Here is a 26,213-nt window from a genome sequence, read left to right as displayed (position 1 = left end):
CCCTAAAGTCTAATAACAAGAAATTTTCTCCATGAAATTCAATAAAGCTACTGAATTTTGAAGGAAAAAAAAAGTAGCTTATAAACCTTTTTATTTTCCTTGAATTAACCCTTATGCAAAAAACAAAAACAAAAACAACAACTTACCGTGATTAAGCATTGTTATCACCTGGGGATTGCTACAAAAACAGAATTTCAGAGCCTTCCCTAGGCTCACCAAGTCAAACTCTGCATTTTATTAAGGTCCCTGATTCACTGAGATACACATTAGCTTTGAAGAACTTTTTACTGAGTGAAGGTGTGCATAGAAGTTGCTCATGACTGATCAGATTCATGTTCATTCTTATTCAGCCTTCCAGTTTTGGCATAACAATTTGCTATCCCATTCAGCTTTTCGGTTTTCTGTAATTAATGTCCAGAAACAAAGAAACAAACAAAAACAAACAAAACAAACAAACGAAATGAAAACAATGAAGAGCAAAGTATGGAATGAACTTCAAGTTGTCACCCATTTCATTTGGTGTTAAGTTCAACCATGACTCTGCATAAAGAATGCTTTATCTAAAGTCTGTTTAGTCCCTGTAAAAATTATCCAAGGTAGGCATTGTTATCTTCATGACATAAGAAATGAAAATGAGTTTCAGTGAGATTACAAATGCTTTAAAAGGACACAGAGCCCATAGGCAGAAAAGCTGGTTTTGAATCCAGGTTTGTTTTCTCTCCAAGTTATATATTCCATTTTGTTTTCTAGTAAGCCAGTATGCCATTACATCAGTTGCCTTATATTTCTGCTCTGGAGGTAATTGATCAAGGAGGAGGCTTTCCTCTTTTCCAACAGACTGGAAACACAGTATATCCATCTATCCAACAAAAGTATTTATCTTGCTACATTAGTTCCCTCCCCTCCATTTTTATTGGGTCTTAAAATGGTACACATTTTGCAAATGTGAATTATTGAGCCAACATATGGTTTCAATTGAACAATTCCAATATATCATTGTTTAAAAAAAAAAAGAAGAAGAAAGAAAAAGAAAACCCAAACTAACCCTTGGACTTTTGCAAATGTGTTTTAATAAAAATCTATAAAGTGAAAGTTCCAGAGTTAAGTAAAGGCACATCTATATTTGCTTATTTTTAGCTTTACTGTTGATCATGCCTAACAGCCAGAGCACTTTAGACACAGCTTTCATTCATCCTGCTTTTATGATTTCCCTGAAGTTTGGGGCACTATTTATTTACCAGAATTCAGACTATAGCTTACTGAGTCTATGGCCTTGTGGTGGCTCGGGAGCGGCCAACTTGACTTGGATATTTGTTTCAGAAAGATTGTAAGGATTTAACACACTGCTTCCATTTTACTGAAAGAGAGATTCATATCCTTGGGTAGGTCTTGCCTTGGAAATGTTTTAGATTAGGAATCACTGAATTTCAATTAGACTGTGGTTATCCACACCCGAACCAGTTTGGTAAAACCTGATGTGGCAAGGTGGAGGCAATGGTTAAGTAGGTTATGGGAGAATTCTCTTTCTTCCAGCAGATTTGGCACAAAGTAGAGGAGTCTCTGCATGTGACTATAATGATAACTATTACTATCATTGTTGGTGTAAGGCTCACAGTGCTTTCATACCCACTTTGCATTTCATATTTGTAATGGATCTTATGAGGTAGGTACTATCAATATATTAATATACAGGTGTGGGAAATATAATTCAATGAAGTTGTGACTTGCCTTAGTTACAGTTGGTAACTGATGCCACAGGTCATACATGACCTCTCACTTTGCATTTTTTTTAAAAGATTTTATTTATTTATTTATTTATTTATTTGAGAGAGAGAGAGAGAGAGAGAGAGTACAAGTTGGGAGAGGGGCAGAAGAAGACAGACAAGCAGACTCCCTAAGGGAAGGAAGCCCATAGTGGGGCTCGACATGGGGCTCTATCCCAGGACCCTGAGATTATGACCTGAGTCCAAGTCAGACACTTAACTGACTGAATCACCCAGGCACTTCCTCACTTTGCTTTTGAGACTTTGCTTAGCTTTTGTGACATGAAACTCTTCCGGTTTTCTTCCTCTTCTAGTTGTCACTTGCAATGGCCTTCTCATATTTTCCTCTGGTTGACTGGGGCTGTATCCATTGAAGTTCCTTGGGGCATGTTTCTTGCCCCTTCTCACTCTATTTTCTCATAGATGTTCACATTCCTTCTCATGTATTTAAATACCATCTATATTGTGATGACTCTAAAATCAAGCAGAAGGGATTTGTCACTTCCATTCCATGGCAGATAAACAGTTGTGAATTCCCCATATTCCTTCTCTTTCTCAGTTTTGAGAATGAAGAAATCCAAAATGACAAAGTCATGAGCAGACAAAACTCACCATTGCATCTACTGGTATGATATCAAATATCTAATAATATTCTGATGAATAATGTGATGAATAACCATAGGCTACAGAAACTGTACTTTTCATGAGTTTTGTAAATTTATTCAATTATGTCTTTTTCTAACATCTATATTTTTATCATGATTAGTTGTAACACATCTTAGCAGATTCCACTTCATTTTATATTGAATTACATTTTCTCAGCTTTGAAATTATTCCTGCCTGTAGGTCACTCAGGCTCACGCTTCAGTCACTTCAAACTCAGTATTAACTCCTTGAATAAACAATAAATGAACAGTATTGGTAACAACTGTTGATGCATTAAGAACCATGAAAAGCACATAAAAACATTTGCTTTGTTTTTGACTACAGATGTTGTTCTCTGTGTTCACAACTATTTGAGCAGTGGTTTTAGTTAAAGGGGTAGTAGTTTTAAACAAGTGTTCCCTGCACACATTTCTTGGGCTGCTGCAATTAAACATGATTTAATTAAGTCAGCATCAATAACTTTCCCCATTTGGCTAGCTAACAAATGAGCCACTTGGAAATTTACTTTGGTTGTAGACTTACTTTTATTTATATCTGTGTGAAGAAATTCTGCTGTGATGAGGTATTAAGTTTAAAACTTTCTGATTCTTTGGACTATTGCTTTCTTGTGAACTGGGAACATTTTGGTGAATGCTTGATACAGTAACATCATCACGTAATATATATTCTATAGCAGTAGTGTCATTGCATAAGGAACACACTGATTTGCTGTCTAATTCGATAACAAAATAATCCATACTCCACTGTGTCTGAAAAGCATACTATCTGAAGTCCACATTTGTCTTTCCTTTTTTTGATTTGGTGGGTATTCACTGGTGTGATAAAAATTACACAGAATATCACATCATGATAATACATGTGACACACAGTACTGCTGAGTAGTAACTATGTACTGTGATTTATAGTGCACTGAGACGTGTGAGAATAGTACCATATGTGGTTTCTGTCACAAATGCTCAACCCTGTCACTGCAGTGCAAAAGACAATGTGTAAATGGATGAGTGCAGCTGTGGTCCAATAAGCTAGCTTCCCTAGTAACACTGGAACTTGGATTTTACATAATTTTCCCATCTCGCAAATATTTTTCTATTGATTTTCAGTCATTCATGAATGTAAAAACCATTCTTAGCTTATAGGCCATGCAAGAACAGGAGGCCAGCTGGATTTGGCCAAAGTCCATAGTTTAATTCCTGATCTTGACTAATACACTGTCTCTTAACTGAATTATTGTTTGTACTTCCCAAACCTGTTATTCTCCCATCCTCTTCAGCTCTCTGAATAACATCACTACACAAGCTGCTTGAGGTAAAACTTCAATTCTTAAATTCTCCTTTTTTTTTACATACAAATATTGACTATATTTTATCACTTTTATCTGTTTATATGTAAAATAAATTTCTCAAAAATAGCTTTTTTTCTTTTCAATCTGACAACTTTGCCTTTTAATTGAGATGATTGAGACCATTTACATTTTATGAAATTATTGATATAATTGGACATAAACCTACCATTTTGTTATTTATTCTTTAATCTCATTTGCTTTTTGTTTTGTTTTTCTCTTCTTTTCTAAAAAAACTGACTATTATAAAATTTTATTTCCACAACTTTTCATTACATCTTTCTAAGTATTTGCTTTAGGGTTTTCAATATATATATTTAAATCATAATCCTCTACCTTCAAGGAATATTATACCCCTGCACATTTAGAAAAGGAACCTTAACACATATATTTCCCATTCTTTCTTCTTATCATTTATATTGCTGTTGGCATGCATTTTACTCCTACATATGTGACATATTCCAAGATACATTCTTACTGTTTTTCATTTGGCCATTGAAGATCTCTGCAAGCCATTAAAATCAAGGAAAAAAATGTATTTTAATATTTACTCTCTTCAGGTCTCTTTGGCACTCTTCATTTCTTTGGGTAAATCCAAATATTCCTTTGGTATCTTAATTCTTCTGTTTATGAATTTTCTTGAATATTTCTTGTAGTGCAGCTGTGCTGGTAATAAATGGTCTAGCTCTTGATTGTCTGAAAGACATTTCTGCTTGATATAAAATTCTGGCTTGACAAATCTTTTGTGAGTACTTGAAAGATGCTATTTTTGTTTTTGCATGAATGTCTGTGTGAATTTTCTCTGCCCCTATGTAACATATATTTTTTCTAATTGCTGTCAATATTTTCTCTTTCTCTTTCATTTTCAACAGTATAACTCCAATGTATCTAGAGGGGTGTGTGTGTGTGTGTGTGTGTGTGTGTGTGTGCACGTGCATGTGTAATTATCCAGCTTATAGTTCTCTGAGCTTCTTGAATCTGTGGGTTATTGACTTTCATTATTTTGGGAAATTCTCAGCCATATCTCTTCATATATTTCTTGTGCCCTCTTTTCTTCAGAGATTCCAGTTATGCCTGTGTTAGACAGCTATCTATAGTTTGGATGCTCTGTTCTGCTCATTTCTCATCCGCTCTCTTTCCTTCTTTTCTTTTCCTCCTTCTTTTTCTCCCCTTATCCCCCCTTCTTCTTCTACTTTGCTGCTTTTATTTACAATGAGAATAAAATTTCAGGTTATCAAAGTTAGCCACAGGGTTTCCACACATTCTTTATTTCCCTATTAAATACAATGGTTAAGCATTATTACATACTGTCTTTATTGCTTTAGCTTTTGGAATGCAGGACACTTTCCTCTTTCCAACTACCCTTTGTCCCGGAGTAAGTGTGTGCTTGGGGTGAATGAACACAGATTAAATTCTGGACTTTGTATTGGAGATTCTGTAGGCTTCTGGCCTTTTCTCTAGCACTTGTTTCTTCATAATCCTTTGGAGAGGGTGGGGGTTTGTGATCTCTAATGCTAGCGCACAATGGACATTGTATAAGCAACTGAGTTAGTTCACAAAGAAACAAGCCTCTTCCCAAATGTATTTGTAAGGGTGAGCAAACAAAACCAGCAAGGGGTTATGCAGTTTGTAAACATTATATTTTTCTCAGTGCAAAAATGCAGACATCATACATGAAAATATGTAGCTCACTTTGGCACAACTTGTGTAACAGCAATAGCCAATGACATCAATGTTTTATGATATCATGCTCACACAAAATCTTCATACACATGGTTTGTGCCAGAAGAACTTAGAAAGTTATCTTTTCCTGTGACTCTAATATACCTACAGTTTTCTGTGATTTATCTAAACAACCAGTATGTCATAATTCATCTTTTACCTCTAATATATAGTTTTAATCTATTTTGGAAGATTGAATCACTCTTATATTTGTTCCTTAAATGTACCGTAAACACACACATTTCATTTCTGTGATGCTAACACAGAGCCTAGACACTGGCATGTGGTCGGTAAATTCTCATCTGTCCAGAGAATGAATCAATGCCAGACATCTGAGCTTTTCAAGTAGTTTAATTCAGAAGCGGTTTCTCCTCTTTGCACAAAGCTGATTTTACATCTTGGGCCCCTGGATCTGGGGCTTCTCTGGTCTGCATATACTGGAGCTGAATCCTCTATGTATTCTTCCTAGCTATTAAATCCTTCCCAGGGAGAACAGGAAGTCTGGCACTGCTTTTGATGACACATCAATGACGTGATGTCTAGTTTCTATTAAAAATCGAAAAGCAAAATATTTAATGCCAGAAACAAAAAGTGTAGACAAGGGGCGCCTGGGTGGCTCAGTGGGTTAAAGCCTCTGCCTTCAGCTCAGGTCATGATCCCAGGGTCCTGGGATCGAGCCCCGCATCGGGCTCCCTGCTCAGCGGGAGGCCTGCTTCCTCCTCTCTCTGACTGCCTCTCTGCCTACTTGTAATCTCTGTCTGTCAAATAAATAAATAAAATCTTTAAAAAAAAAAAAGTGTAGACAATGTCATATGTAAACATTAGTATATTGCTTAATATATGACACTACTCACCTTGAGGGCTGCCAGGAAGTCCTGGACCAAAGTGGACGATGGTATGAGAGGCCGAGGCAAGGACAGCTGATCCCTAGTACCATAGGCACATAACACAGGTAATCACAGCCTTCTTCTGTGCTGGTCTTTTTGAATTCTCTGTTCAGTAGTCCTAGTTAAGTTAGCTAGAACAATGGTAACTATCTTATTAGAGGCAAAGTAGTTTCCTGGTAGGGTGTCATGAATCTTTTGAGTTCAGAGTTTTAAAGTGAAGTAGATCCTTTGGCACACGTGTATAATATGTTCAAATCTGCCACATGTAGGGAGTATATAGACTCAGGACTTAGCTATATTTGTGCTGTGATTCAAACTAGGTTCCAAGGCCTCCTCCATCTAGAAATGAAAATAAGTACATTGTCTAACAAACAACTAAGTACTTACTCTATGCCAGGATCTGCGTGAGGTTCAAGGAGACACAGATAAACAAGATTTGTTTTGCTCTCTTGGAGCACACAATATAAAGGGAGAGGTAGATATGCAACTTGAAAAAACAATTCAGTATAAGCAGAGTCCTGATGGGGGATGTACAAGACAGGACACTGAACAAACCAGGGAAAGAGCCCCAGGCATCTTCAGGAGATGATGGCTGTCTGACTCCAGCTGCTTGCCATGAGTTATTATTCATTCTTCTTTGGCCTAGAAACCGGAAATGTGTAAAATGAAAAAGCATGTGGTCAGGTGTTATGGACTGAATGTTTGTATCCCCTACCCCAATTCATGGGTTGAAATCCCACCTTGCATTGTGATGGTGTTAGGAAGTGAGGCCTTTGGGAGGTGATTAGGGCATGAGGGTGGAGCCCTCGTTGGCGGGAATAGTGTTCTATAACAGAGACAGACACAGAGCTCTCTTGCCTTCTTTCTGCCACATGAGGGCACAGTGAGAAGTTGCCCATACATGAACCAGGAATAGTGCCCTTACCAGGCACCAGATATTTTGGTGCCGTGATCTTAAACTTGCCTGCCTCCAGAACTGTGAGAAATACATGTTTGTAGTTTCAACCACCAAGTATATGGTATTCTGTTATAACAGCCCAAACTGACTAAGATGGTAGGGTGACCTACTGCTATAACAAAGAGCAGAAGTGCCAGGAGGTCACAGAGGCAGGAGGATTTTTTTTTTTTTGACAAGAGGTAAAGAGGATTATTACTATTTCAACATTCATATCTAACACTTCATCTTATTATGTATTAGGAAGTATTCTAATAACTTTATATATATCATCTCATTTAATCCTCTAATGATCCTATAAACTAAGTATTGAGAATGAAACTTCTGGAGAAAAGAGAAGACAAAAGTTGCAGACCAAGGAAAGGTGGTCCATTGTGGAAGACAAAGTCCCAGGGTAAAAACTGAGTGAATTCTTGAGAATGCATCTAAGAGACATCTAATGCATCTAAGACACCAAAATATGACCTATGTAGAGGACATACTTCTTAGATTAGAATCTGAGGCAGCATAAGAGGACTAAGTGTCTTAAGAAGACTTATTGAAAGAGATTATGGCCATAGGAAGCCCGGGTGAGTAGTTATTTTTTCTAAAAGTTTATTTCAAAAGTTGGGTCTCAACAGTTTGATAAGTGGTCTAGTCTCAGATTTTTACTTTCTTGGGAAGATAACTACCTTTCCCTTTCACGTGGATTAAAAAACAATAGTAATTGGTGTTTTTTAGAGGGTTTCCTGTGTGCCAAGAGCCATGTCAAGAATTGAGCCTACATTATTTCTTGAACTCAAAGTAATGACTGTATGAAGAACGCATTCTAATCACTCCCTTTTGATAGATGAAAAAACCAAGATTTAGGGAGGTTAGGTAACCTACCCCTGGTTCACGTCCCTTAGCAAGTGATGGAGCCAACAGTAAACACTGGAGCAGTCTGACTTCTAGAGGCTACGCTGGAAACTGAGGAAAGTGTTAAATTATAAGTCAAGGCAAAACATTTCAGCTGTGGTGGAAAGACCAAAGAAGTAAATGGTAGCAAGATGTGTCCTTTCAAAATTAAAGTATGGTTTAAGTATTTAAAGATTTTTTTGCTGGGAGGCGTCACAGGCGACTGATGAATGTGCGCTGTCTCAAGCAGGGATGGGAAGCACCGCGGTGATAGGTTTTAGCCGTCACCCTGTGGTTTCCTGCTGCTGTGATTTTCCACAGATGCAGTTTTGGGCTGTCTCATCTCTAGCTTCTTGATGTCCAAGCCTTCAGAAGGCCAAGGTTCCCCTCTGTTTCTGCCTTTATTTCCCTGTGCCCTCACCCATCTCTGAATCACCCACTTGTTACCTGTCTCAGGCGCCTTGTTGTGTTAGGATCTTGCTCTGGAAGCTTGTTTTTCCTTATTTCATTTGTCTCATGCTTTTCCAAAATCATTTTCATCCCGAGGGGGTGGATAAAATGTCTGTCCTTTGATGATCTGGTTGACTTTTCATTGGGAGAAACCTGCAAAATTTCTTTTCAAAAACATTTTAAATGGCAGCAAACAGCCTGGGAGGGGTTTAAATGCAACGGAAAAATAAAGGATTCATGAGGAAAGGATTTTCAAGAAATTTGCGCAGAAAAAAAATTCAGGCTGTTAAAATGCTGCGTTGTCTGCCAAAATGACCTTACACATGACTGTTCCTTCCCAGGAGCTAAGGCTCCAGTGATTTTGAGTTGACAGGGGTAGGCAAATGCAGAATAAGCCAGGCAACAAAGCAGAGCCAGTGGGAGTGGGGCTTCAGCCTCCAGCAGCCCGCCCTTTGCTGAAAATCCCAAATTGGGAGACCTTGGCAATCAAGTTTCTGTGCTTTGTCTCTGCTAGCCTATTTTCTCATCTGTAAATTGGGGATAATGGTAACGAGGACCCCATAGTTTGTTGTAAAGATTAAATGATATGTATAAAGCTATTCTGAAAGTAATTGGTATGCATTAAAAACCAAATACCAGTAGATCTTATTATTAATATATTATTATTTTATATAAGTTATCTTTTTTTCCTCCCAAAGTGACATTACAATGGCAACTGTAAAAATATCTGTGTTGATATTGACTCTTTCTTCATGAAAAAGACCCTAGAAGACTTGAGCCTCCATCAAGCCCAGCCTTCTACCAGACTGGGGGATCCTGCCTCTTTTTCCCACAGGCATCACATTGTGCTCCTTACTGCCACAGAGGAGTAACTCACTCTTTTGGACAATAGCATGTTGCCTTGTTGGAGAACTAGCTCGGGCTCTCCATTCCTGTTCTAAGTACTGTTTTCTAAGCGTTTCTACCCATTGTTCTCAGTTTGGCTCCCTGGGGCCACCTGAGAGGGTCTAGTCCCTTTTCCATATGATAGGCCCTCAAATAATAAAGATACCGAGCAAGTTACTTAACGGCTCTGGGTCTCAGTTTACTGATAATGTAAAATGGAGATTGTCATTTCACACTCATGGGGATTTCCTGAGGATTAAAAACATATATGTTTGAAAAAAACTCAGCATCTAGTAGGTGCTCAATAAGTGCTAGTGTGCCAAAGCCAGTTTAAGTGTTTCCCCAGATTCTATGAGTTTTTGTCTATGTGACTAATGACTCTTAAGGAAGATTGCCTGGCATCAGTTGCTTTCCTGCAGGACACAGATGGGAAGATTTTGGTCTTCACAGAACGTATGACGGCCTCGATGGTTTGGGCCATGCCAGACCCACTGTGCGGACTTTTCTGGGTCCCCTGTGTCCCTGGCCCTCATGACCTGTCAGTGTCTGGTCTCCCCTCTGACCTCTGTCCTAGGGCTTCCCTGCTTCCCTGGGGCTCAGCCGACTCTGAAACTCACGTGGTGCCTACACATGGGCTTTGATCCACTTGGGCAGGCCAGTGGGACTGCTGGTTATAGGCTGCAGCTGAGGCCGACAGTCACCAACAGGTTGGCTCCTCAAGCCGTGGCTTGTGCTGTAAACGTCTCTACTGCTATCTTGGTTTCCAGCTTCTTCAGGCCAGGAGAGACAATCTGGAGGTGTGGTGGATCCATCCCATGGGACACCCTTTGAGTAACCAGGGCTAGCAGCTATCCTTCCTTTTCAGTCCCTGACAGCCAGTTTTGGAGAGAGTAATTCCAGGCATTTCTCTGAAGTTGCCTCACGACCAAGCACTCAGCAGTGCTTGTTAGCGACATGCTATAAAAATTGTTCTCCTTCCTTCCCTGCCCTACCCCTCTTTTTCCTTCACTCCCATTTTTCAGGGATGGTGATCCCATTACTCCTGGGGGGAGTTAGTATGTAAACTTTTGTCTTCATTTTTCTATTTTGGGGAACGTTGGCAAAGAAGTAATGTTATTATCACTGCCACTACCCTTCCTTTCATTCAGATCTAATTTGATTATCAGCTCTCTACTCTCCTACTCAGAAAGTCAAGTATATTTCTCTCCTTCATGAGTCAACGCCTTTGGCCCAGATTATTCTCCTTCTTTATCCCTGCCAAAGAGTTCTTTTTTCTGTTCTCACTCCCTGCTTCCAAACCTCATGTGATCTGATCTACGATAATATGGTGAAAGGACATGTGGCTTGATGTGTCACTTACTGGAGGCAGCATGTGGAATTTTCACAAGGATTTTCTAACAAAAAATAGAGCCTTCACTGGAAACAAGAAGTTGGCAAACCTAAAGGGTCAGAGAAAGTGTCAATATTTTAGGCTTTGCTAGCTATGGCCATATGTTGGCTATTGCCACTATTCAACTCTACATGTCTAATGAAGAAGATACCATAGCAATTATGTAAATGAATGTGCATGGCTGTGTTCCAATAAAACTTTATTTATGAAAACAGGTTTGGGGGCAGATCAAACCCATGGGCTGTAGTTGTAGAACCTTGCTCTAAATGATGGAATTACAAGAAAAGAAGTAAAGCCAATTTTTGAGAAAATACAGGCTATTTAATATCTCTCAATTTCAAGTTCTTCCATTTCAATTCATTTTACTTCAGTAAAAACACATCAGGAGAAGGAAAGTGAACAAACTCTTATGGAATGAACCAGAGCCAGGCTAGGTGTTCCCATCTAATGTAACATTTATTGTTCTTAGCAATCCTATTAGAATCTTTATTAGTTTTTTGATGAGATGAGAAAACTGAGAAATGTCTCTTCATCATAAAGCAGTGTCAAGATTCACAAATGGGCTACCTCTATCTACCTGAAGACCTATATTCTAATTAAGGCTCTTCTATGTGCGAAGTTCTATACTACTTCTTCATAAAAATACAGAGATAAGCCATTTCTCTTTCTTTAGTCTAGAACAGGAAAAAATAGTGCCTCCTGGGGAGGTGCACACCATCAAAAATAAGCCTTTCCATATTCATAAGTTGGCCAAAGATTTTTTTTTTTTTTTTTTTTTTTTTTTTTTTTTTTTTTTTTTTTTTGCTGCCTATGCTTAAAGACCTCTTCTGAGTCTAGCTTTAGCCTGGGGCTGGCCATTACTTAAATGAAGTCAACCCTGTCTAATCTCTTGGATGGGTGTCTCATTGAGTACTCAAGATGAAGAAAGAATTTTGATCAATAGGAACAAAAGGGCACAGAGCAGCTAGTGGGTCAGAGGTTGAGTAGATATTAGAGGAAAAGAATGCAGAAAATAGTCACAGGTGGGACCAAAGATAGAGAGACTAAGGAAATCTCATTAAAAAAAATGGGCAGCCCAAGACTTATATTATTTTCATGTCATTTACTCTCCCTACAGTGTGAGGTCTATGAGGGCAGGGACCCTGTCTGTCCTTGTCAAAATACTGTCCCCTGCATTTAGTTTATCACCTTGCACATTGTATGTGCTCAATAAACATTTGCCAATTGCTTGATCAAATGAATGATTGAAATCAGCTAGGTTCCCTTCCCAGTTACAGCACTTGAGCCCAAATCTTGTCCCAGCCTCCTTCAGCAGGAACTGTCTCTTCCATAGAAAGAGCCCTATAATCCACTGGTGCTTCCCACATGCTCCTCCCAGTCTGTGAAGGCTCAAAGCCAGGAGGAAGTGCTCAAACCACCTAGAGTAACCATGGTCTTGCATCATCCACAGAGCGAGGGAGATTTTCCAAGTTCTTGTTGCTGTGGAAAGATGAGGTTAAACTGTAAGAGGTCAGCGGTGTTCTTAACACCGCCTTTGTGTTGTTTTCATATAAATATTTTTACTGGGACATTTTTTGGCAACCAAGGCTAGCTCCCAGGACTGTGGAGAGAAGGGAAGCTTTGCTCACCACATGCCAATGGTATGCACTTGAGTCAACTTAGGGCCAGCGTGATTTGATATCATGTCCTTTTTCACTTTTGTCTTGATGCTTTCCCACTGACTCAGTGTCTACCCTTTATCCTTTCTTCAAATGGGAAACAGCTGGGCTAAAGTTAAGTTTATGTCCAAATTCCCCACCCCCTCCCCCCTCAACGTCCCCACCTCCTTCCCTGGCCAAGAAAGCAGCAACTCTTTCTGAGACACTAATCCTATTACAGATGTTTTGCCTAATTATCAAATAGCTCACTTGGGAAACTTGTTGATGGGATAGTTAATCAGATTTACACATTTGAACATTTTCTGCCTCTCACCTAAAGTTCTGTTTCAGGACTATAACATAATTTAGTTGGAATAGCTCTGAGAGGGTGGCTCTTTACTGAGGTAGGGGAGTTTCTTTAAGAAAATTCAAGCAATAACCTCTTGATCCTTTCAGTGGGTGTGGAGGATTCATGTCTGCACTCTGCAGTTCCTAATCCCTTTTGGTGTTAAGGATGGTTGGAGGTGCAAATACATTCAAAACTATATGTTACATTTTTCTCTTTGTCATGGTCGTACTTTGTCCACAATGCATTTGACCTGCTTCCTTGTGCTAAAGACTAAACTGAAATACTATCTAGCAATAAGATCTTGTGAAAATAAAAATACCTTACCTATTGAAGAGTTTTACATTTTTTTTTTTTTCAGGTACTTTCTTAGCCATAACCTTAGTTCATTTTTACTGCTCAATAGGGTAAGTGAGATGCATTATTTTTATTTCTGGGTTTTTCCTCTCCTTCAGTATCTATATTCAATATAAACCCAAGCCATCGATTCTACCTCTGCAATGGTTCCTAAGTCAGTGCTTCATATGATTCTATGGTGTTATCAGCTTAACACAGACAGACTGTCATTTTTCTCTCCTATAGACCGTTGCAATTGTATCCAAACTGGTTGCCTTAAATTCTGATTCTCCTGTTCACAATATTGTCATGATCTTGGCAAAGTATGGATTTGATCTTGCCACTCTCCTTCTGTCATGCCAATAAGTCCCCACTGCCTCCTGTGGCAAGTCCAGACCCATTGGTGTAATGCATAAGATCCCTCCTCAGGCCCTTGCCCACCTCTGCTTACTTTCCAAACAAGTTGTGATATTTGAGACATCTCATGCTCCTTCATATCTCTGTGCCTTAGTGGACTATAGCAAAGAAAGTGTTAACCCATTTTTGGCATTCTCACTTCCTTTCCAGAAGTCCTGTTTAGGAACGAATTGGAGCACTTGGGGAATCCTCGATATTTTTAGAAAGGAGGTTATATCAGAACATTTTCTGATCTTTAATTAAATTAATTTTCCCTTTTTGTTTCTGTGCATAGTAAGTGTAAAAATAAATACTTGTGGAATGAATGAGTTCTTAGGCTTCTCTCTGGCCAGGAGTTTCATTGCCAAACACCATGTTCTCTCTGGAATGATCATCTCCTCATCCTAGCATATATAGCATCTTCCTTCTGTGAGCTGCCTTAGCTCTTTGACTTTGGAAACAGTTGGCTCTGGGGTGTAATTAGATACATTTGAACACAAATGTGAGTCTCTTAATAGCCCCTGAGTCCCTAAGGCAGGACAGCCCCTTATTTCTCTTTGATCTGTTACAAGGTCCATTGCAGTAGTCATCATTCATAGCTACTCAGCAGCCATGGTAAGGTAGTCTCTAAAATGAGAATACCGGGCACCTGGGTGGCTCAGTTGGTTAAGCAACTGCCTTTGGCTCAGGTCATGATCCTGGAATCCCAGAATTGAGTCCCACATTGGGCTCTCAGATTGGAGGGGAGTCTGCTTCTCCCTCTGACCTTCTCCCATCTCATGCTCTCTCTCTCTCTCTCACTCTCTCAAATAAATAAATAAAATCTTTAAAAAAAATAAAATGAGAATACCAAAGCAAGAGAGGGAGGCTTATAATGGTATTGGGGTTATATACATGTAAACTGTACAAACAGAATTATAATTTCAAGAACACAGGATGAGGCAGTCCCTGCATTGGTGAGATATATTTAGTTCTAGCCACTGTCTTCTCAGAGGAGAGAGAGATGAGGTTGGTGATTGACTGGGAAGCATGTTATGCCAAGACTCTGGAGGCACTGTCTCAGGGAAGAGAGGGATTAGAGCTGGCATGATAGCTCCCTAAGAATTCTTGAAGGCTGCCCTGAAACAGCAGGATTAAGCTTACTGTATGTGTCTACATGGAGTAAAACTGAGATTGGTGGGTGGAAAACATAGGCAAGTGTGAAGATGGGATCTATCTTCAGCATGTTCAGACCAGAGCCTGCTCATCTCTTATGAGTATGTTTCTAAAATCACAAAATCCCCAAACTGGAATTATGTTGACCAGGCACAAGGATATACATCAGTTACACGGGATTGCTTTTTGGATGAGATATAGGGTCACGTATGGCTGCACAGGGACAAAGGTTTGGTGCCTATCTCCTGCTTGGAAATCTTCAGATTTCCACCGGATATTGAATTTGGGAGAGGAAGCATGGTACTTAGCAAACGAGCTGATATAATCACTTAAAATCTAGACTCTAGGACTTGGGCCTTCAATCCCAGCAGATCCATAGTACCATCCTGTGAAGCCTCTGAAGTATTTTAGTAACTAGAGCCTCAAATATATTCAACTTGATTGATTCCCTTCCATCATTATTGATTTCTAACAGAGGTAACAGTGGTAGTGCACTCTTGAAGTTATGGAAAGAACCTGAGCCTCCCTGATTTGCTAGTAGATATAAGGCTGAACTTATTACAACCTTCTATTGAGAGTTAGAGTAATAACTGAATAAAAAGGATGTCTTTCTAGAAGCTGCAGTTGCCAGAAGATGAGATGTCCTGCCTTGATACAAGGCAAGCTTTCTTGAGGACTTTAAGCATGAACTAAAGCAACAGTCTTCTGACTGTTTCTGACACTAGAAAGAGCAGAATAATTTCCAGGGTTTCAGTTCTACCTATTGTTAGTCAACCACTTCTGAGCCCCAAACACAGCCATCAGGAAGCCATAGCACAAACTCTTGCCATTTTCCATCTTTGTTTTCATCCACTTTTCTTTAATCATTCCTCATATCTAATCCCGTCTGACTTCTCTCCTGCCAGCAATGCATTTTACTGTTAATTCTCCAAAAGCCATCCCTGTATTACCCTGAAGACTTGATGCTTTGTCCTGTGACTCTGACTCTCACATTGCTCCTCTTAAACCCAGCTATGCTGCCTCTGAGTGACTAAAATAAGCATAGCTCCTGGTTTCCTTGAACTGGGACCTTCTCTTCTGAGATGATCTTCCCCTGGTCCTCCTTTTTCAGGTTGCCTTTAACTCCCATGAACAGACATAGTAGCAACCTCGAGATTTCTCAATTTTCTGAATCCCTTTTCTAATGCAAAGTCAGCTGGTTCTCGATGTTGTGGAGACATGCACCTATTAAGGAAGTCAGATGCTCTGTCCTTTTACCCAACCACTTGGAAGGCTGAGTTCCTCCATCTGGCCCTAATTCTATGGTTTCCAAGTACAGAAAAGAGCTGTTGCTAAGAAAGCAATACAGTTAGGTATGCTTCTGTCCCTCAACATCTGTATTTCCCTCACTGAACCATGTTGTGTACCACATAGCCTAATTAAGGCACTTTTATACACAGTAACATATTAGATTTAATATTTTTTCAAGGGAAAAGTGAAACTGAGCAATAAAGGAAAATGAGCTGTTTCAATAAAAAGCATCTGAGCTATTTTGCAACTTTTCTAATTTAGGCTCACTAGTTGGTAAAACAATTGTATTCTTAAATTTTCTTCACTAACTTCCCTTTCCAGCCCACACTGACGGCATAACATAATGACTGTCTGGATATAATTTTTTTTTAAACTTTCCATTTTTTAAAACTCATTTCATATGACATCCTGGATTGCTCATGCATCCTTGACTCTCAGAAAGCTGGTCTTAGATATGTCAGTGCAATTAACAGAGATATTCCAGCTCCAAAATGTTTATAAGGATACTTTTTCATAATTAAATATGAAATGGCAGAGCATTTAAAAAAATTCTCTAGTGCAGTGGATCATAGGGGAAGGGAGGAAAAACTGAAGGGGAAGAGATCAGAGAGGGAGTCAAACTATGAGAGACACTTAACTCTGGGAAACAAAATGAGGGTTATGGAAAAGGTGGTGAGTGGAGGGTTGGGGTAACTGGGTGATGGGCATTAAGGAAGGCACATGATGTGATGAGAATGGGTGTTATACAAAATTAATGTATCATTGAACACTACACCAAAAACTAATATTGTAATATATGTTGGCTAATTGAATTAAAATTAGAAAAATAATTCAAGATTCTATTCAAATATAAAAATAAAAAATCCTTTAAAAAACGCATTTCCCTTTGGACAGTAACCAGTACAACCACAAACAAATCACCTGGAACCCGGAGCATGAGAGTGAAACTGAAATGTAAATACAGAAATGAAGAATGGTACCACGCACCAACAATGGGGCCACAGCGTGTGTGTTTCTGTGCACTCCACCCAAGACAGACCTTCGGATAGAAGAAGAGAGTAAACAGGCTTGAACAACCCTGTGGTTTCTTTCATTCAACTGACATTGCTTAGATCAGTTGTTCTTAATGTTTTTGGGGTCACAGACTTCATTGAGAACATGATGGTGCTCCAGATACCCTCCTCAGAAAAAGATTCCTTCCCTCATGAGTAATTTTGGTAACGTAGAGATCAAATAAGAGCCTCAGGCAAGGAGGCTAGGGGGTTAGGAACTCAGTGTAAACCTGAGGTCTAATTTGAGCTCGGAATTCAGCTAGCATTACTTTTCACATGAATTCCCATCTCTGGTTCCCGAGTTTCAGACACAGAGTTTAACAACCTGCTAAACATTCCCGCTGAATATTCATCCATATGTGTCATCAGTATTTCAGATTTGATCTACCTAAAATTCAACACCCAAGCTCAAAATCTGAGTCATTTATTTATTTATTTTATTTTTTATAAACATATAATATATTTTTATCCCCAGGGGTACAGGTCTGTGAATCGCCAGGTTTACACACTTCACAGCACTCACCATAGCACATACCCTCCCCAATGTCCATAATCCCACCCTCCCTCCCAACCCCCCTCCCCCCATCAACCCTCAGTTTGTTTTGTGAGATTTTGATGTCTTCTTCTGCATTCTTCTCAGTAGTCAGTCAACATGTTCCCCTTCTTCCCAGGATCACTTATGGCTGCTCCCCCACTGTTGCTCCCTTTGCTAGCTAGGCAGGACCTTATCTCCTCTAGTGTGGTTTGGCAGGATATTTCCAGCTACTCTTCTTGCCTTCATGAATGAGGCACACTTCAATTTTTTTTTAACCCTTTGACTCAAAAGCATTTAATTTTCTTTACTATCTCATAGATTACATCCAAAATTATTAGCATGAATTCAAGACTGACCAGCAAAATTTTGATTCCTCTTTTGACTAAAATGTTTCTGCCTCCCTGGTGACTTCATGTCTGCTTGCATATGTATATATATATACATAGCTTTATATATAGCCTTATTGAAGTCAATTTTCATATCATAAAATTCAATCATTTTAAATGTGCAATTCAACACTTTTTAATAAATTTTAGAGTTGTGCAAACATGCTAACAATCCAGTCCTGTATTTATTGTAAATTATTGCCTCTTGTGTCAGACATCGTAGTCAGCATATTACTTTTGTAATTATAACCATTCTGAAGGTAATAATTATTTCTAGTTTATGAATGAAAAGCTGAAGACTTAGTGATAATAAGCAATTGTCTAAAGTCACACAACCGTTAAGAAGTTATGTGAAGATTGGAATCCAGATCTGTCTGATTGCAAATACCATATTTTTAGACTATATGACATAATGCTTCTCAAATAAGAAAAAAATCCTACTTTAACATTATAACTTACTAAGTAAAATTTGGTTAAGTTTTACCAATGGTTGTATCTAAACTCCTAGCACACACAGAAACAAGCAGTGGATGACTTATGAATTTATACCCGTGTTTCTTGGTGGGGTTATTTTAGGATTATTCTTCTGTTATTTTGCTCAAATGATTGATTGAGGTGTTGGAATCATTGCTTCACTATGGCTGGGGGTGGGATGGGGTAAGGGCTTGTTCATCAACTTTCACATGAGGAGGATGAATAGGGTCACTAACTATGCCACCCTCGAACTAAATAATCCTTCGGGGCTTTAGTTTTCTGATCTATAACATGGGTTAGCAATACCCTCTGTACTCATCTTGGAAAATGGTTATAGTGAGAAAATTGTGAAGTGGAGGTAGGAAAAAGTAAAGAATAAGGAAGAAAGGAAGAAAAGGAACTGCCTCCTCTCTTGCTCATGTTTCAATGGCATATCTATCCTTTTCCCTCCTTGGCAAAAGTAAAGAATAGAGACTTTTAGTTCTCTTGATTATCCTGATGTGCTAGGATTTTCTGGTTAATAGGGATCTAGCACAGTCATGGTTGATTAAAGCATTGTCTGGGCTGCCTTTCACTTCATTTTCAAAACAAACTTTGCTGGAAATATGATGGAAGGAAAGAGGGAAGAAGTAAATAAAGAAAAGGAAAAGAAGGTAAAGGAAGACACTGATGACAATTTGATGACAGGGAAGGAAGAAAGGAATGGTCAAAGAAGAAGAGTAATTGAAAGAAGAAAAGATAAAGAAAAAGGGACAAAAAGAAAGCAAAGAAAGAAACAGGAAAGAGAAGAGAGACGAGAATGATAAAGAGCGTTTGAAAGGTAGAGAAGAGACACTAAGCTCAAACGATTTCAGCAGGCTCGTGCATTTTGAAGCAATAGTTTCTGAATCTATGCTTTAACCACGAGTCTTGAAATGCAGTTTGAAGTGGAAACAGCCTCCACCCTGACATCTCTCCAAATGTTTTTCTGCTGAAAAAACTGCCTAATGCATGGGATTCTTTTGCATCCCAGTTTGTGTTCAAAAGCAAACCTGCAAGTCTTGTTCTTTCGTTTCCACAAGGCGCGAAGGATTCTTGCCTCGGGTTAGCCATACAAGGAAATGCTCAGTGCACAAACACACACTGGCCAGGGGAGCGGAATTTGAGTTTTTACTTTGCTGCAGAAGGACTGGCTTGCTTCACATCTTTCCTGCTTCTGCTTCAGTGTCATTTCACATGATGACAAGGATTCTATCTCACTCAGTGAAGGTGGTCCTCATTAAGTGAGCCCTCAGAAGACTGGGAAAGCAGAATAAATATGTCCTTGGCCTGTTTTGGGGGCTCAGGAGGATGTTGCACTTACTATCAAAATGTAAAAGTCCAATTCTCAAGATAATTCATGAATCACACAATCCTTCTGGATCTTGGAAATGGTTTGTATAATCTACTTATTTGAAAAAATGAACATGGCCATTTCTGTCCAACTGCTGTGTTTTTCAAGATAGTGATTTGCTATCTGTTGTAGATTGAGGCAAAATGATAAAACACATGCATAGCTCACCGAGAAGGTTGTTTACAGTGTTGACATTTCTACCATATCCTTCATCAGTGTACTGGAGACACTGATTGGGTCATCCATATTTGTCAGAGCTTAATTGTTTATTAGATGAAGTTAAAGCCAACCACAGAAAATGTTTGTTTAACTATGATTATACTCAGTCCATTATTAACAAGAAATTCCTAGCATTTTAGAGCACTTAAGAGAGAATCATGGGAACATATACTTTTTATGGACTGAAAGTTTGTGTCTCCTCTCCCTACTCAAATTTATATCTTGAAGCCTACCCCCAGTGCGGTTGTATTTGGAAATGAGACCCATACAGTAATAATTAAAGTTAAATGAAGTCAAAAGATTGGTGTCTTGATCCTATAGAATCAGCGTCCTTATATGAAGACACATCAGAGAACGATCTTGCTATCCCCTCCAACCTCCCTCTTTCTCTTTCTCCATGCACTGAAGAAATCTCATGTGACGATGTAGCAAGAAGGTGGTCCCACTGCAAGCCAGAGAGACCTCACTAGGAACTGAGTGGGTTGGCACCTTGATCTTGGGCTTCCCAGCTTCTAAAACTGTGAGAAATAATTTTCTATTGTTTCAGACACCCAGTCTGTGGTATTTTGAAATGGAAGCTTGAGTAGACTAATACACTCTTTTTTACTTTTTGCAAGGAGGAAATGGGATGCAGATGCAATCAAGACATGACCAAGTAAGAAGGATGTCCCCTTCATCATAGTCAGTAGTTATTCCTTATTTCTGAAACGAAGACTTTGAACCTCTTAAAATATCTGGGGTTAAGTAAACATTCCCAGAACATTCTGACACCAATTTCACAGAAATATGCAAACATGTAAAATGAAAGGCCCCAGATACCACATTTTTCTTCAAAGACATTTGTGGCTTCATACTGAATGATTGCCTTCAGAGCAGAAAAGAACATTCTATGGAAAGGGAAGTTTCACATTCTCTTTAGCAGATAGATTCAATGAACCCATTCACAGAAGCTCCAATATTCAGATGACTGTGATATCTGGTGAGTGTTTCAGACTTGGGCCAAAGTTTTCAGAGGAATTTTTAGACATTAAGCTCTAGGACACTTCAACTGACCTTCCCTTTGTAGAAATTTACGACCTAAGCCTGGTGGGCCTGCATCTGCTTTGGGGAGATGGCTTCCATTGAAGCCTTCCCTTCTACCCACCCACTTTTCTCTTTGGTTCTTTCTCAGGTCACACCCTTGTCCCCCATTGTCCTAAACATACTAAGTGACCTCCAGGTCTCTGAAGGCTCCAGACTCCCTCTGTACTTGTTATTCTCTCTGTGATTCCCCACTGGGCTAATCCTATTATCCATTTTAATTGAATCTCTTCAATTCACAGTGAGAGTTTACTACTGGACAGATATATTCTCAATGCTTCACAGATGTCAAATCATGTAGCCCTTATGATACTCTAAATATTCTGATTTTAAAGATTAGTATGGCAGAGGTTAAAAATAAGTTGTCTGCTTACTGTCTCTGGTGTGTAATGCTGGGATTTGAACCCAGATAGATGGGCTTCAATTTGTGCCCTTAAAGGCATGGAGTAGTTCTCTACCAAATCACCCACAGATGTCACTTTCTCTGAGAAGAATTCTCTCTAAGGCTGAACTTACTGTTTTGTTTTGTTTTTCTCATGTGTTCCGATAGCCTCTTGTGTTCACTGTCCTTGTACTTGTCACTATGATGTCATCACTGATGACTTGATTTCTTTCCAATAATATATGGTGAGCTTCTTGAGAAAAGGTGGTTTTTCTTCTTTATCTTTTCCCCCCCAACCTAGTGCTTGACACATAGTAGGCCCTCCATAAATGTTGCAACAATGAATGAAGTTGCTGTATATGCTATTTCTATAGTTCTGCTTATCTACATCAGCTGGTTTATGGCAAAAACTGTTGGGGGACTCTTGGTTTGGAAGTTCAACACTGTTTCTACAATTATCTTATTTTGTTCCTTGGCATTTGGCACCACACAGATGAAGTTGTATATAATCATCAAGTATTTATTAAGAATTGATTATTTGCCAGAGACCATTCCAGGCACTGGGAACTGATTGGTATCTGTAAGCAAGATAGCCAAAGATCCCTGCCCTTAAGAACTTCATGTTCTACTTGTAAGTCACAGGTTAAGTTCTCTGGAAAGCACTGTCTGATAGAGAGTTTAGAGGCCAACACATTTATTATGAGGTGTTCTTGGTATCAAAATCTGTGGAAGGAAAAGAAAAAAAACATATAAAACAAAACAAAAAAACCAAGGATTAGAAGGAGGGAAAAATGAAGCCTCAATATCACCATGTTATTTTCTCAGGGACAGTCTTGACCACCCCATGGGGCGTTTAGAGCTAAAACGGCCCATCAGGATTGTCCCTTCTGAAATAAATGGCTTTATCCCTCACCTGATGAGTCATTGTATCTGAGCTCTCCCAGGAAAGGAATGACTTTGGGCAGGCTGGCTCCCTGCAGCTGAAACAATCCCTAAAAGGGGAAAAGATTGAAGGCTCTCTGATGAGCAGGAGAGGTATCTCGGGGGGTATCTCGAAAGGGGTATCCTTTCATATCTATGGGATCTTATGTTACATGCTGCTTATTAGAGATCATATAGTTCCAGGATAGGTATACTTAAAATGATACAAGCCCAAATCCCAAATCCGTGAATTTTTGGTTTATTTTTTGGTTGATTATTAACAACAAACTATTATAAAAATTAAAAACAGTTGATCAAACTTATATACTTTGGGAAACAAGAGAACATTAGAATGCTAATTAATATATAAGGGACTGCAAATAGTATAGAAATGTGATGATTCAGATTTCATAAAATTTTATTATTTTTAGCACATGTTTAAAAAAATAAATGGATGTTTTAAATCCTTTTTATAAAAGTGGCTTGGAAAATACATGTGTACATGCTTATGTACATACACAAAAGAGAATGCTTAATGATTTAGTGCTTATAACCTTATGGACTTCAAAAAAATCAATTCACTAAGAAGAAAAGATGTCTGTGAGATTCCTGTACCAAACTTTGGTCTAGAACAATTGGTCACTGCACAATTTGGGTCTACTCTAATGTTTGGAGATGTGTAAATTAATGAAGATGTTGAGACCCATCAAAGAAAGACCTCTTCTTGCCACCTCTCCAATATGCTTTTGGGTTGTTCCTTAAGTTTGGCATTTGGCTAATTCTAGACACATATTTCTGGACACTTTTATTGTCTCCACTTTCCCTTCTTGAATCCCTGTGATTCTAGGAAATAATTCCAGCTCTTGCCTGTGCAGCATAATGGATGCTTTTTACCCTAAATTTCAGAAGCTTCTCCACTTCCAACTTTGAGGGCTAGACCAGGATATAAGGGCATGCTCACAGTCTTCATCAATAACATTTAGCTGTCTTCCAGGCCCTGTCAAGGTGATCAAGAGATATAGAAGTTGAATATCATACTAGTTAACTACCAGGTACTTTCATTAAACATATCTGGTTAGAATTCCAAATATATCCCTTCTTAACTGTGTGATCTTGGAAGAGTGACTTGACCTCTCTGACTTGGTCTCTTCTCTGTAATATGGGAAAAAATAGTAGCCACTAAAAGAACTCATTTAGTGGTGCATATAAAGTGCCTAGTATAGTATGTTATGAATAATAAGCACTCAATAAATTATCTCATTTAAAAATCATTTACATTGTTATTATTTGTTAATACCACAGCATGAAGGAGTTGTAGTTGATGTAAATAAAATGGTAAGCCACACAACAGGGTCCACAGGAGGACAGTATATTAAGAGAAAAGCTGCAGCTAGTATGGTATATAAAATACAGGGAATCAGGGTGCAAAAATATACCAGTGTCTCTCCAGTTTCTTCATGGGACGGGCACAGTAGTTTCTAGGCACAGTCCTTTTGTCCCTGGAGAGAAGGACAATTTATGAGTCTCTTCCAGCTTGACAGAACCACTGTTTGAAAATATTCAATTTTTAAAACCTCTAGTCTACACTTGTCTTTCTTTTTTTTTTTTTTTAAGATTTTATTTATTTATTTGACAGACAGAGATCACAAGTAGGCAGAGAGGCAGGCAGAGAGAGAGAAAGGAGGAAGCAGGCTCCCCGTTGAGCAGAGAGCCCGATATGGGGCTCGATCCCAGGACCCTGGGATCATGACCTGAGCCGAAGGCAGAGGCTTTAACCCACTGAGCCACCCAGGCACCCCTACACTTGTCTTTCTTAAAATGAGAATTTGTAGATATTTCTTCAAATGGCATTATATGGTCAGATACATTTGGAAAATGTTGTAAATGGTTTACTCCTCTGATAGTAATATTAGCATATTAAAACTCTAAGTAGGGAGACCTGGGCAGATGAGTCGGTTAAGCTACTGACCTTTGATCTTAGGTCAGGTCATGATCCCAGGGTCCTGGGATTGCCCCCCCCCCCCCCCCCCGTGGGGTTCTGTGCTCAGTGCAGAGTCTGCTTGAGGATTCTCTCCTTCTTCCTCTGCCCCATCCTCCACTTACACTCACTCTCTTGGTCTCTCTATAAAAATAAATAATTAATTAATTTAAAAATGCTTCTAAATAATCTTAGGAAAAGGAGTCCCATTTAACTTTAAACCAGCATTTTCTAAACATATTGGCCATATTCACACCACTTTAGATTTTTTGTCCTTAAACTAATACGTCTCATTGGTTGGCTTGGCTTTGCTTTGCTTTGACATTCAAACCACAAATGTGTTACCATCACCTGCCGACTACTTCTGCTAGTTAAAAGAGCAGTGCACTCCAGGCCTGTGACTCCCTGGGAACACACAGATGTAGGACAAATAGGGGTTGCCTGCCTCCTTCCTCCATGCCATAAAGAAAGGCTTATTAAACTTCAGCCTCTACTTGTCCCAGCACATGCCAAGGGTCCAAAACAACTTGCCATCCTGACTTATGGCAAAGTAGACGTTGTCACAACTAGGCCTGGGTGGCTCTCCCATTGAAGGAAATAGCCTTCCCAGCACAAGATAAGACCAAGGGAAAAACTGGCCCTTCCACTAGGAACCTGAGGTAGAGTAATGAATATGTAGTCTTTTTTTTTTTTAAGACTTAATTATTTCTTATTTTAGAGAGGGAGGCAGGACCAAGGGAGGGAGAATCTCAAGCAGACTCCCCACTGAGCAGGGAGCCTAACTTGGGGCTCAATCTTGTGACCCTGAGCTGAAATTGAGAGTCGATGCTTAACCACATGAGCCATCCAGGTGCCCCAGTGAGTGTGCATTCTTACAGCAGGATTTAAGGCACCCTGGATCCCTCTTGGTCACTGCTTCCAAGAAACAGCAAAATGTTCAGTCAGGTTAGTACACTTTTTTACAATAAGTGGAGAAACAAAGAGAAATGCAGGCATGCACGTGCGCGCGCGCGCGCGCACACACACACACACACACACACACAATCACACCTGTTCTCTGTTTTGTGTTTTCCAGATAACTTCAGAGTCTCCTGGCCAGACAATTTTCCCTCACTGTAGAACCAGAGATTCCTTCTCCCCAACCCAGGTGAAGTTAGTTTTTTGTGAACGGGTTTAGCAAATTCATCTGCCAGAACCCAATAATCTTTGAAGGGTTAAAAAAATCTAGTTTCTGAACCTGCAAAGCCAAGCCCATTAACTGGACCCCGTGAGTAACAGCTGTAATGAAGTAGACAGACAATGAGAAGATGAGGACTTCGGTCCTTGTTTTGCTATCAAGTAACTGTCCTTAGCAAGTCATTTATTAAGCTCTCTGCGCTCCATTTTCCCCTTTCTTCAGTAAGGGGATGATAATGTCAGTATCACACTTAGTAGTTGAAAAGTACAATGCAGATATGTGGGTTTCATTATGATACAGAAACCCTGAAATCATTATTCTCATAGCTGGAAGGCATTTGATAGATTTTATCTTCTACACTCTGCCTTTAGAAAAGTGAATGTCTGAATCATCACTGAGAGAGCCCCTGATTAATTTAATTCCTAACTCAAAGCAAAAAAAAAAAAAAAAAAAAAGAAAAGAAAAAAGAAAAAAAAATAAAAAACAACAACAAAAACTGCACATGGGAAAAATATGGCTTTTCAGATATCCTAGCAGGCTCTCA

General features: G+C 39.1%; 1 long non-coding RNA gene across 1 annotated transcript; it reads right to left on the bottom strand.

The window, feature by feature from the left end:
- Positions 1–8,698: 8,698 nt before the first annotated feature.
- LOC125079987 (uncharacterized) lies at positions 8,699–21,811 on the bottom strand. The gene is made up of 3 exons (XR_007121187.1): positions 21,586–21,811; positions 10,904–10,982; positions 8,699–8,822 (listed from the first exon to the last, which is right to left on the bottom strand). It is a non-coding gene; the product is annotated as an uncharacterized LOC125079987 (long non-coding RNA).
- Between the last annotated feature and the right edge of the window lie 4,402 nt (positions 21,812–26,213).

The sequence above is a fragment of the Lutra lutra genome, chromosome 10 (genome assembly GCF_902655055.1).
Source record: "Lutra lutra chromosome 10, mLutLut1.2, whole genome shotgun sequence".
Taxonomy (NCBI): Eukaryota; Metazoa; Chordata; class Mammalia; order Carnivora; family Mustelidae; genus Lutra; species Lutra lutra.
Note: the sequence above shows the minus strand (reverse complement) of the source record. Positions and strands in the feature narration are given on the sequence as shown.